The sequence below is a fragment of the Triticum aestivum genome, chromosome 4A (genome assembly GCF_018294505.1).
Source record: "Triticum aestivum cultivar Chinese Spring chromosome 4A, IWGSC CS RefSeq v2.1, whole genome shotgun sequence".
In the NCBI taxonomy this organism is placed as follows: domain Eukaryota; kingdom Viridiplantae; phylum Streptophyta; class Magnoliopsida; order Poales; family Poaceae; genus Triticum; species Triticum aestivum.
Window position 1 is genome coordinate 539,631,155 of NC_057803.1, and position 12,272 is coordinate 539,643,426.

Here is a 12,272-nt window from a genome sequence, read left to right on the forward strand (position 1 = left end):
TATCATTATGGTTAATTATTCTCAATGGCACACCGAAAGATCTACTGGTAAAAAGGTTCATGCGATAGAAGAGATTAATGTTTTGAGTGGAAAGATGGATGAACTTATGAAATTGTTTGCTAATAAGAGAGTTTCTTCTGATCCTAATGATATGCCTTTGTATACTTTGATTGAGAATAATAATGAATCTATGGTGTGAATTTTGTTGGTAGGAACAATTTTGGTAACAACACGTATAGAGGAAATTTTAATTCTAGGACATTCCCTAGTAATTCCTCTAATAATTATGGTAATTCCTACAACAACTCTTATGGAAATTTTAATAAGATGCCCTCTGATTTTGAGACTAGTGTTAAAGAATTTATGATTTATCAAAAGAATTTCAATGCTTTGCTTGAAGAAAAATTGCCTAAGATTGATGAGTTGGCTAGGAACGTGGATAGAATTTCTCTTCATGTTGATTCTTTGAAACTTAGATCTATTCCACCTAACCATGATATCAACGAGTCTCTCAAAGCCATGAGAATTTCCATTGATGAGTGCAAGGAAAGAACCACTAGGTTGCATGCTAAAAAGGATTGCTTTGTAAAAGAGTGTTCTTCTAGTTTTCAAGATAATAACGATGAAGATCTAAAAGTGATTGATGTGTATCCTATTAAATATTTGTTTTACAATATGTATCTTGATAAAGATGGGGCTGGAGATGAGACAACTTTAGTTAAAAGGCGTCCCAATGATTCGGAGTTTTTAGATCTTGATGCAAAAATTGATAAAAGTGGGATTAGAGATGTCAAAACTTTACATAGCAATGAACCCACTATTTTGGATTTCAAGGAATTTAATTATGATAATTGTTCTTTGATAGATTGTATTTCCTTGTTGCAATCCGTGTTAAATTCTCCTCATGCTTATAGTCAAAACAAAGCTTTTACCAAACATATCGTTGATGCTTTAATGCAATCCTATGAAGAAAAGCCTGAATTAGAAGTTTCTATCCCTAGAAAAATTTATGATGAGTGGGAACCTACTATTAAAATTAAAATTAAAGATCATGAATGTTATGCTTTGTGTGATTTGGGTGCTAGTGTTTCCACGATCCCAAAAACTTTGTGTGATGTCTTAGGTTTCCATGAATTTGATGATTGTTCTTTAAATTTGCATCTTGCAGATTCCCCTATTAAGAAACCTATGGGAAGGATTAATGATGTTTTTATTGTTGCAAATAGGAATTATGTGCCCGTAGATTTCATTGTTCTTGATATAGATTGCAATCCTACATGTCCAATTATTCTTGGTAGACCTTTCCTTAGAACGATTGGTGCAATTATTGATATGAAAGAAGGAAATATTAGATTCAAATTTACATTAAGGAAAGGCATGGAACACTTTCCTAGGAAGAAAATTAAATTACCTTATGAATCTATTATGATAGCCACATATGGATTGCATACCAAAGATGACAATACCTAGGTCTATTCTTGTTTTTATGCCTAGATAGGGGCGTTAAACGATAGCTCTTGTTGGGAGGCAACCCAATTTTATTTTTGTTTCTTGCTTTTTGTTCCTGTTTATTAATAAATAAATCATCTATACTCTGTTATTATTGTGTTTTTTATTTTTTAATTAGTGTTTGTGCCAAGTAAAGCCTTTAGGATCTTCTTGGATGATAGTTGTTTGATCTTGCTGAAAAAAACAGAAAGTATGCGCTCACGAGAATAATTTTCATTTTTAAGAAGAGAGCTATAAAATACCAATTCCAACTGAAGTAGATCAATATACAAATTATTTAGGTCTTCCTAATTTGGTAGGAGTTTTGGAGTTACTGAAGTATTCTAAACCTACATATTACTACAGACTGTTCTGTTTTTGACAGATTCTGTTTTTCGTGTGTTGTTTGCTTATTTTGATGAATCTATGGCTAGTATCGGGGGGTATGAACCATAGAGAAGTTGAAATACAGTAGGTTTAACACCAATATAAATAAAGAATGAGTTCATTACAGTACCTTGAGTGGTGGTTTGTTTTCTTATACTAACGGAGCTCATGAGATTTTCTGTTGAGTTTTGTGTTGTGAAGTTTTCAAGTTTTGGGTAAAGATTTGATGGATTTGGAATAAGAAGTGGAAAGAGCCTAAGCTTGGGGATGCCCATGGCACCCCAAGGTAAGATTCAAGGACAACCAAAAGCCTAAGCTTGGGGATGCCCCGGAAGGCATCCCCTCTTTCGTCTTCGTCCATCGGTAACTTTACTTGCAACTATATTTTTATTCCCCACATGATATGTGTTTTGCTTGGAACGTATTGTATGATTTGAGTCTTTCCTTATTAGATTACCACAGTCATCCTTGCTGTACACACCTTTTGGAGAGGCACACATGAATTGGAATTTATTAGAATACTCTATGTGCTTCACTTATATCTTTTAAGCTAGATAATTTTGCTCTAGTGCTTCACTTATATCTTTTTAGAGCATGGTGGTGGTTTTATTTTATAGAAATTATTGATCTCTAATACTTCACTTATATCATTTTGAGAGTCTTTTAGAACAGCATGGTAATTTTCTTTGGCTATAAAATTAGTCCTAATATGATAGGCATCCAAGATGGGTATAATAAAAACTTTCATAAAAAGTGCATTGAATACTATGGGAAGTTTGATACTTGATGATTGTTTTGAGATATAAAGATGGTAATATTAGAGTCCTGCTAGTTGAGTAGTTGTGAATTTGAGAAATACTTGTGTTGAAGTTTGCAAGTCCCATAGCATGCACGTATGGTGAACGTTGTGTGACAAATTTGAAACATGAGGTGTTCTTTGATTGTCATCCTTATGACTGGCCGTCGGGGACGAGCGATGGTCTTTTCCTACCAATCTATCCCCCTAGGAGCATGTGCATAATGCTTGGTTGTTGATGACTTGTAGGTTTTTGCAATAAGTATGTGTGTTCTTTATGACTAATGTTGAGTCCATGGATTATACGCACTCTCATTTTTCCATCATTGCTAGCCTCTAGGTACCGTGCATTGCCGTTTCTCACCTTGAGAGTCAGTGCAAACTTCGCCCATGCATCCAACCCCCATGATATGATATGATCTATCACACATAAACCTCCTTATATCTTCCTCAAAACAGCCACCATACCTACCTATCATGGCATTTCCATAGCCATTCCGAGATATATTGCTATGCAACTTTCCACTGTTTCATTTATTATGACACGCTTCATCATTGTCATATTGCCTTGCATGATCATGTAGTTGACATCGTATTTGTGGCAAAGCCACCATGCATAATTTATCATACATGTCACTCTTGATTCATTGCCCATCCCGGTACACCGCCGGAGGCACTCATATAGTCATATTTTGTTCTAGTATCGAGTTGTAATCATTGAGTTGTAAATAAATAGAAGTGTGATGATCATCATTAATAGAGCAAGTCTAAAAAAAGATAGAGAAAAGAAATAAAAGGGGCAATTCTACTATCCTTTTCTCCACACTTGTGCTTCAAAGTAGCACCATGATCTTTATGATAGAGAGTCTCTTACTTTGTCACTTTCATATACTAGTGGGAATTTTTCATTATAGAACTTGGCTTGTATATTCCAATAATGGGCTTCCTCAAATGCCCTAGGTCTTCGTGCACAAGCAAGTTGGATGCACACCCACTTAGTTTCTTTTGTTGAGCTTTCATACATTTATAGCTCTAGTGCATCCGTTGCATGGCAATCCCTACTCCTTGCATTGACATCAATTGATGGGAATCTCCCTAGCCCATTGATTAGCCGCGTCAATGTGAGACTTTCTCCTTTTTGTGTTCTCCACACAACCCCCATCATTATATTCTATTCCACCCATAGTGCTATGTCCATGGCTCACACTCATGTATTGCGTGAAAGTTGAAAAAAGTTTGAGATTACTAAAGTATGAAACAATTGCTTGGCTTGTCATCGGGGTTGTGCATGATGAGAGCATTTTTGTGTGACGAAAATGAAGCATAGCCAAACTATATGATTTTGTAGGGTAAGCTTTCTTTGACCATGTTATTTTGAGAAGACATAATTGCTTAGTTAGTATGCTTGAACTATTATTATTTGTATGCCAATATTAAACTTTTATCTTGAATATTTCGGATATGAACATTCATGCCACAATAAAGAGAATTACTTTGAAAATTATGTTAGGTAGCATTCCACATCAAAAATTCTGTTTTTATCATTTACCTACTCGTGGACAAGCAGGAATTAAGCTTGGGGATGCTTGATACGTCTCCAACGTATCTATAATATTTTATGGTTCCATGCTATTATATTATCTGTTTTGGATGTTTAATGGACTTTATTATGCACTTTTATATTATTTTTGGGACTAACCTATTAAACGAAGGCCCAGTGCAAATTGTTGTTTTTTGCCTATTTCAGTGTTTCGCAGAAAAGGAATATCAAACGGAATCCAAACGGAATGAAACCTTCACGAGGATCGTTTTTGGAACAAACGCAATCCAGGAGACTTGGAGTGGATGTCAAGCAAGCAGCGAGGAAGCCACGAGGCAGGAGCGCGCGCCCCAAGGGGGTGGGCGTGCCCCCCACCCTCGTGGGCCCCTCACGGCTCCACCGACCTACTTCTTTCGCCTATATATACTCATATACCATGAAAACATCCAGGAGCACCAAAAAACCCTATTGCCACCGCCGCAACCTTCTGTACCCGTGAGATCCCATATTGGGGCCTTTTCCGGTGCTCCACTGGAGGGGGGATCGATCACGGAGGGCTTCTACATCAACACCATAGCCTCTCCGATGATGTGTGAGTAGTTTACCACAGACCTTCTGGTCCATAGTTATTAGCTAGATGGCTTCTTCTCTCTCTTTGGATCTCAATACAAAGTTCTCCTCAATTCTCTTGGAGATCTATTCAATGTAATTCATTTTGCGATGTGTTTGTTGAGATCCGATGAATTGTGGGTTTATGATCAAGATTATCTATGAACAATATTTGATTCTTCTTTGAATTCTTATATGCATGATTTAAATATCTTTGCAAGTCTCTTCGAATTATCAGTTTGGTTTGGCCTACTAGATTGATCTTTCTTGCATTGGGAGAAGTGTTTAGCTTTGGGTTCAATCTTGCGGTGCCCTTTCATAGTGACAGCAGGGGCAGCAAGGCACGCATTGTATTGTTGCCATCGAGGATAAAAAGATGGGGTTTATATCATATTGCTTGAGTTTAGCCCTCTACATCATGTTATCTTGCCTAATGTGTTACTCTGTTCTTATGAACTTAATACTCTAGATGCATGCTGGATAGCGGTCGATGTGTGGAGTAATAGTAGTAGATGTAGAATCGTTTCGGTCTACTTGTCACGGACGTGATGCCTATATACATGATCATGCCTAGATATTCTCATAACTATGCGCTTTTCTATCAATTGCTCGACAGTAATTTGTTCACCCACCGTAGAATATGCTATCTTGAGAGAAGCCACTAGTGAAACCTATGGCCCCGGGTCTATTCACCATTATATTATTTTCCCTTCAACTTGCCAATTTCTGTTGCCATTTATTTCTTCGGATTCTTTTTGGATTGGTTCCATACCTTTACCTATTGTTCCCGATATTCCTGGAAGGTTGCCATCTTTTCAGGGGGTAGGATATATTGTGGGCTTATGGGATTCTATTCCGGATGAGAAACTTTGTTCTGTTCTGGATTGCTGGCAGGCCGGATATGATAATGATAATGTTAAGCTTCTGGTGCAAATTTCGTCAGTCCCCACCAAGGAATATATTTACAAAAGGCTTTTGCATTGTTCTCTCTGTGATCGTCTTGGCCATGTTGATGATGTTTGCACTAGGGTTTTCTGTCAGCGCTGTGGAGATGACTCTGGCGCCTGCGCCTGCTTGACTACACGTACTGATGATCATAAGCATGTGCCATGCAAAGTGGGCCTGGACCCTTTGGGCTTTCCGTGTAATGCATGTTCTGCGGTTGACCACATGACTAGGCTTTGTCCGGGGCTTCGTCGCTGTTCTCTCTGCTTTCGACTGGGCCACAAGTCACGCAAGCTTACGACTTGTGCTTTTCTCCCTCGCTGGGCTTGGAAAATAAAAAATCTAACACAATCAGAGAGGATCTTGCCTCGGGCTGCTGCGGATGAACCTGCGGTTGGTAAACCTGTTGATGTTGGTATGGCCCGTGTTGTTAGGGATCCGCAAGGGGGTTGCATATGGAAACAGAAACAGATAATCCCGCACCACGCGGACGTGGCTAACCCCCATTGCTTGACGATACGCCTACCCGGTCAGGGTGTAGTCAATTCTGCCTGCCAAAAACCCCAATCGGGTGAAACGACGCTCTCCTCGAGTTCTACACCCACGCCCTCACCATCGACCGTGAGCAAGAATCCACCACCTCCTACTCCGGTGAAATCTCTCAAGCCGCCGCAGCTCTCGGCTCCATCTGCCATGGCGAACTTCCCCGTGAGCCCGTTTGCCTTCGCTCCGGATGGATCCACCTTCGATCGCGGGCCTGCTCACCGGGTCCAACATCAAGTTATGGTGGTGGATGATCCGCCTCTAAATCACGATAGGTATGCCATTGTTTCCGTCCACCCTCCGGTCCCTGATCATCAGAAGGAGTTCTGGCTAGCTGAGGTCTGTCGCATTATCGTTGGAGATTTAGAGTATGAACTGCTAGATGATTTTGTTTACCCACTGGGGATCGGGTGTGTTGTGTTTGCGGATATGGAGAGTACGGATGCTGCCATTAGAGAAGGACCACATGCTTTGACCGATGATTCCACTTTCTCCCTAGTTCCACATGATGAGAGTATCAATATGTGCATGCCTGCCTTTGAATATGAAGTTTGGGTCATGTTTCTCGCTTTTCCAATGGACTATCAAACTGAGCATTATGTCCATAAGGCTGTCTCACACTTTGGGAAGATACTTGCCTGGCCCCGTCTGGGACAGAACAAGGCTAGAATCCTTGTTAAATGTCATATCAAGGATGTTGTTGAGGTGCCACATAGTCTTGTGATTACCAGGGTTGGTTTACTGCCAGGTCTTGCTCGCTCGTGGTCGGTGCCTGTCCATGTTCTGAATGGTAGAAACACTATTCCAAACTTGGTTGGTAACGAAGATGTTCCCCCGCTTTTGAATGCATCTCCACATCCATATCAGCTTCCTTACTACACCCTCATGCAGCAAGCACGAATTGACGAGATGGCAGCTCAGGATGCTTTGAATGAGGCTGCCTGGAATGCCCTGGAACCTGCTCAGGATGTTCAGGAAAATGGGTGGGGCGTGTGGCTTGTGATCCCTCCACCTTACACTGGGTTCAGTTTCAGGACCTTCTTTCAGTATGATGGTCCGTCTCTCATGGATGGTGTGTTTCCGGAGCATAATGTGCAGGATAATCTATCTGACATTTGGTCATCTGATTCGGAGTTTCAGGCAGTGGAAGCTCTGGCTGATGGATTTGTGAATGGCAACCATGCAGCCAGGTTGGAGTTCGTCAGGGCTGGGGGAAGTTCTGTTTTTCTTCAGGTTCCAGTTGATCATGAGTTCTTGCTTTGGATTGGGGGTATGCTCAAGCGTATATATACATCAGCTATCACCCTTCAACATACTTCTCCTGTGATGTTACCCCTAAACCCTTTTCAGAGTATTCAGAATCATCTTAATGCTGCTGCTGCAGCTTGGATTGAGTGTATGGTGCCTGAACCTGACATTTTCTCAAGGATCTTTGCTACTGCAATTCAGTGGGGGACAATTGCTGTTCCATCGTCTATGCTATCGCCTGAACCCAGGGCTCGGTTGATTGCTGCGACTTGGAATTTGCCTGAACACTCTCCTGGCCTCAAGGCGGTCATGCAGCTCGTCCCGGCAGAAGTAGAATCTCTGATAGTGCCTTCATCAGACCAGCCTACTGCACTTCAGGTGCTTGCATCCTCTTCTGTGGCTACTCAACACCGCAGTGTGTTAGTGCCTTTGGACACCACTACTGTCAGACGGAGCAATCGATCCAACAAGTATGACGGTTTCAAAATCAACCATGATACAGACACAAAGCGTTCCAAGTCACGGGTGAAACCACGTGAGATTCCTTTTGTCAATGTTGTTTCTTTGGCTGCTGCTCCTGTGCAGGTGCCCAATGCTGCCTGCCCCCCGCCAACTCTGGTCGAGGATCTTCAATGGATGGGAAGAAATTGTGGAATTGCCCCTGAAGCCCTCTCCCGTGAGAAGCTACTGGATGACCAGCGCTCGTCGGGAGCGGATGAAGACTGAAGTCTTCCCTTCCGATGAATAAATCGTGGAATGTGCTCTCGTGGAACATCAGAGGCATAAACTCTGATGCAAAACTTTTGGCTATTAGGAACGCGATCGATACTAGCGGTTGTTCTGTGCTATGTATCCAGGAAACTAAACATGAATCCTTCAATATTGCCTTTATTAAGACTTTCTGCCCTAAGCGCTTCGATAAATTTGTTTTTGCGCCATCAGTGGGTGCCTCTGGTGGCATCATTGTCATTTGGAATAGTACTGTGTTTACGGGCACGTCTTGGTTTGTGGATTTTTTGCCATTGGGATTTCTTTTGTGGCCACGCAGTCGAATGACTCGTGGAAGCTGGTTAATGTCTATGGCCCCTGCTCTGGTCAGCGTAGAGTGGATTTTACAAACTGGCTTTTTTATTTGAATATCCCTGACGATGAAAATTGGCTAATTCTTGGCAACTGCAACTTTATTCGATCCACGAATAACAGAAACAAACCTGGGGGTGATGCTGCGGACATGTTGTTATTTAACGAGCTCATCCGTGCACAATCACTCATGGAATTACCTGTGAAAGGCCGAGCATTTACCTGGAGTAATATGCAGGATGATCCTCTGCTCGAACAGTTGGATTGGTTCTTCTCATCCTCTTGTTGGACCACCTCCTATCCAAACACAATGGTCCTACCTCTGGGAAAACCAGTGTCCGATCACATTCCGTGCGTGGTCACAATTGAATCAAGTGTCCCCCGATCCAAGCTTTTCCGGTTTGAAAATTTCTGGACTAATCATGATGGGTTCATGGAGGTTGTTGCTAGCTCATGGTCTAAAACATGTCACGCACCCAATGCCGCGGCGCGAATATGTAAAAAACTAAAAAACTTGAGAATAATCTCAAGGGATGGAGCAAGGGTGTCTCAAAACTCAAAGTTCTGATTCAAAACAGTAATGAGACTCTGGCCATCATGGACACCCTTGAGGACAAACGACCTTTATATGTCCAGGAGTCAAACTTCAGGGAGATATTGAAAACCCACTTACAGGCCCTGTTCAAATACTAGAATGAGTACTGGCGAAAGAGATGTACTATTAGGTATTTTCGCTTTACTGACGAAAATACTAAGCTCTTTCAGTCATTGGCCACGGAGAGGTATAGGCACAATGCCATTGCCATGCTTAGAGTTGGGGAGGTCGAAATTCATGATCATGCTGGCAAAGAGGGGGTCCTGTTCAATACATATAAGGATCGTTTGGGTTCTTCTAAACCTACCAGCATGAAATTTGATCTCTCTAGGATCATCCGCAGGATTGATGGGCTGGACCAACTGAGTGCGCCCTTCTCTACTGATGAAATAGATGTTGTTGTTAAGGAAATGCCGAATGACACAGCCCCCGACCCGGATGGTTTTAATGGTTGCTTTCTTAAGAAGTGCTGGCAAATCATCAAGTCAGATTTCTATGACCTCTGTCACGCTTTCCATGCTGGGGGACTTGACATCACTAGCATTAGTGAGGGATATATCACCCTAATTCCAAAAATATCCTCTCCGGAAACGGCTAATGATTTCAGACCAATTACCTTACTGAATTGTTGTCTGAAAATCATTACAAAGATCTTGGCGAACCGGCTGCAGAAAGTCATTCTAAAAATCATACACGGGAACCAATATGGATTTATCAAAGGTAGGACCATCCAGGATTGTCTCGCGTGGTCGTACGAATATATTCATCAATGCCACGCATCTGGGAGAGAGATTGTATTACTTAAGCTTGATTTTGCCAGGGCCTTTGATACGATTGAACATGCCCCCATGCTGGATATTATGAAACACATGGGTTTTGATGATAGGTGGCTAGGCTGGATGGAAACGATCTTTGGCTCGGGAGTTTCGTCAGTTCTCTTAAATGGTGTTCCTGGTCGGAAATTCAAATGCAAGTGTGGCGTGAGACAGGGTGACCCTCTCTCACCAATGATCTTTGTCCTTGCGGCTGATCTACTCCAAGCTGCCATCAATGACGCGTACACTCAGGGTTTGCTGGAGCTTCCTATTCCTTGTGAAAATGCGGGTGACTTCCCGGTGGTGCAATACGCTAATGACACAATCCTGGTTATGCAAGCTTGTCCCACACAGGCCGCCCGCATGAAACTTATTTTGGAGGATTATGCGGCCTCGGTGGGACTCAAGATCAACTTCCATAAATCGACCCTCATACCCATTAATGCCGATCACCAGCATGCTAGTGGGTTGGCAGGGATGTTTGGCTGCTCTGTTGGCACCCTGCCGTTCACTTACCTTGGTCTCCCCATGGGGACGACTAGGCCAAGTGTTCTTGATCTCATGCCATTGGTACATTCGGTTGAGAGGAAAACATCCACTGCCCTATCGCTGATGTCGTCGGGGGCCAAATTGACGCTGGTCAATTCGGTGATCACCTCCATGCTGATCTATGCAATGTGCACGATCAAGCTGCACCCTAAAGTGGTTGAGCACCTTGACAAACTGCGCCGCTACTGCCTCTGGGCAAAAAATTCTGACGATGGGATCAAAGCCAACTCCCTTGCTGCCTGGGAGCTTGTCTGTCGACCCAAACGGTGTGGTGGCCTCGGTGTTATTGATATCAAGATACAAAATGCCGCGCTTCTCCTAAAGTACTTATTCAAGTTCTACAATCGTGAGAATGTGCCCTGGGTTCATCTAGTCTGGGAGGCGTACTACCCGAACAAGGTGCCGCACGCCACCGAGCTAATGGGTTCCTTCTGGTGGAAAGACGTAATGCAGCTCAGTGGAACCTTCCGTGGGGTCGCTGTTGGGGAACGTTGCAGAAAATTAAAATTTTTCCTACGGTTTCACCAAGATCCATCTATGAGTTCATCTAAGGAATGATTCAAGGGAGAGAGTTTGCATCTACATGCCACTTGTAGATCACGAGCGGAAGCTTGCCAAGGGGATGGTGATGATGGAGTCGTACTCGAACGTGATTCGGATCACCGATTTCCAAGTGCTGAACGGACAGCACCTCCGCGTTCAACACACGTACGGGACGGGGACGTCTCCTCCTTCTTGATCCAGCAAGGGGGAAGGAGAGGTTGAGGAAGATTTCTCCAACGGCAGCACGACGGTGTGGTGTAGTTGGTGCAGCAGTACTCCGACAGGGCTTCGCCGAGCACGTACGGAGGAGGAGAGGTGTTGGGGAGGGTAGGGGCTGCGCCTTAACTTGTGGTGTTGTGCAGCCCTCCCCTCACCCCTCTATTTATAGGGGAAGGGGCAAGGGGGGCCGGCCCTCTAGGGAAAACCCTAGGGGGGGGGGGGGCGGCGGCCAAGGGGTGGGGGGCTTGCCCCCCAAGCAAGGGGGCGCCCCCTTTAGGGTTTCCCCCCCAACCCTAGGCGCATGGGCCCAAGGTGGGGGGCGCGCCCAGCCCACCAGGGGCTGGCTGCTATCCCATGCGGCCCCATGTGGCCCCCCGGGAGGGGTGGCCCCTCCTGGTGGACCCCCGGAACCCTTCCGGTGGCCCCGGTACAATACCGATAAGCCCCCGAAACTTTCCGGTGTCTGTATAACAACTTCCCTTATATAAAACTTCACCTCCGGACTATTCCGGAACTCCTCGTGACGTCCGGGATCTCATCCGGGACTCCGAACAACATTCGGTAGTCACATACTAGTCTTCCTAATAACCCTAGCGTCACCGAACCTTAAGTGTGTAGACCCTACGGGTTCGGGAGACATGCAGACATGACCGAGACCACTCTCGGGCAATAACCAACAGCGGGGTCTGGATACCCATGTTGGCTCCCACATGCTCCTCGATGATTTCATCGGTTGAACCACGATGTCGAGGATTCGATCAAACCCTGTATACAATTCCCTTTGTCAATCGGTACGTTACTTGCCCGAGACTCGATCGTTGGTATCCCAATACCTTGTTCAGTCTCGTTACCGGCAAGTCACTTTACTCGTACCGTAATGCATGATCCCGTGGCCAACACCTTGGTCACCTTGAG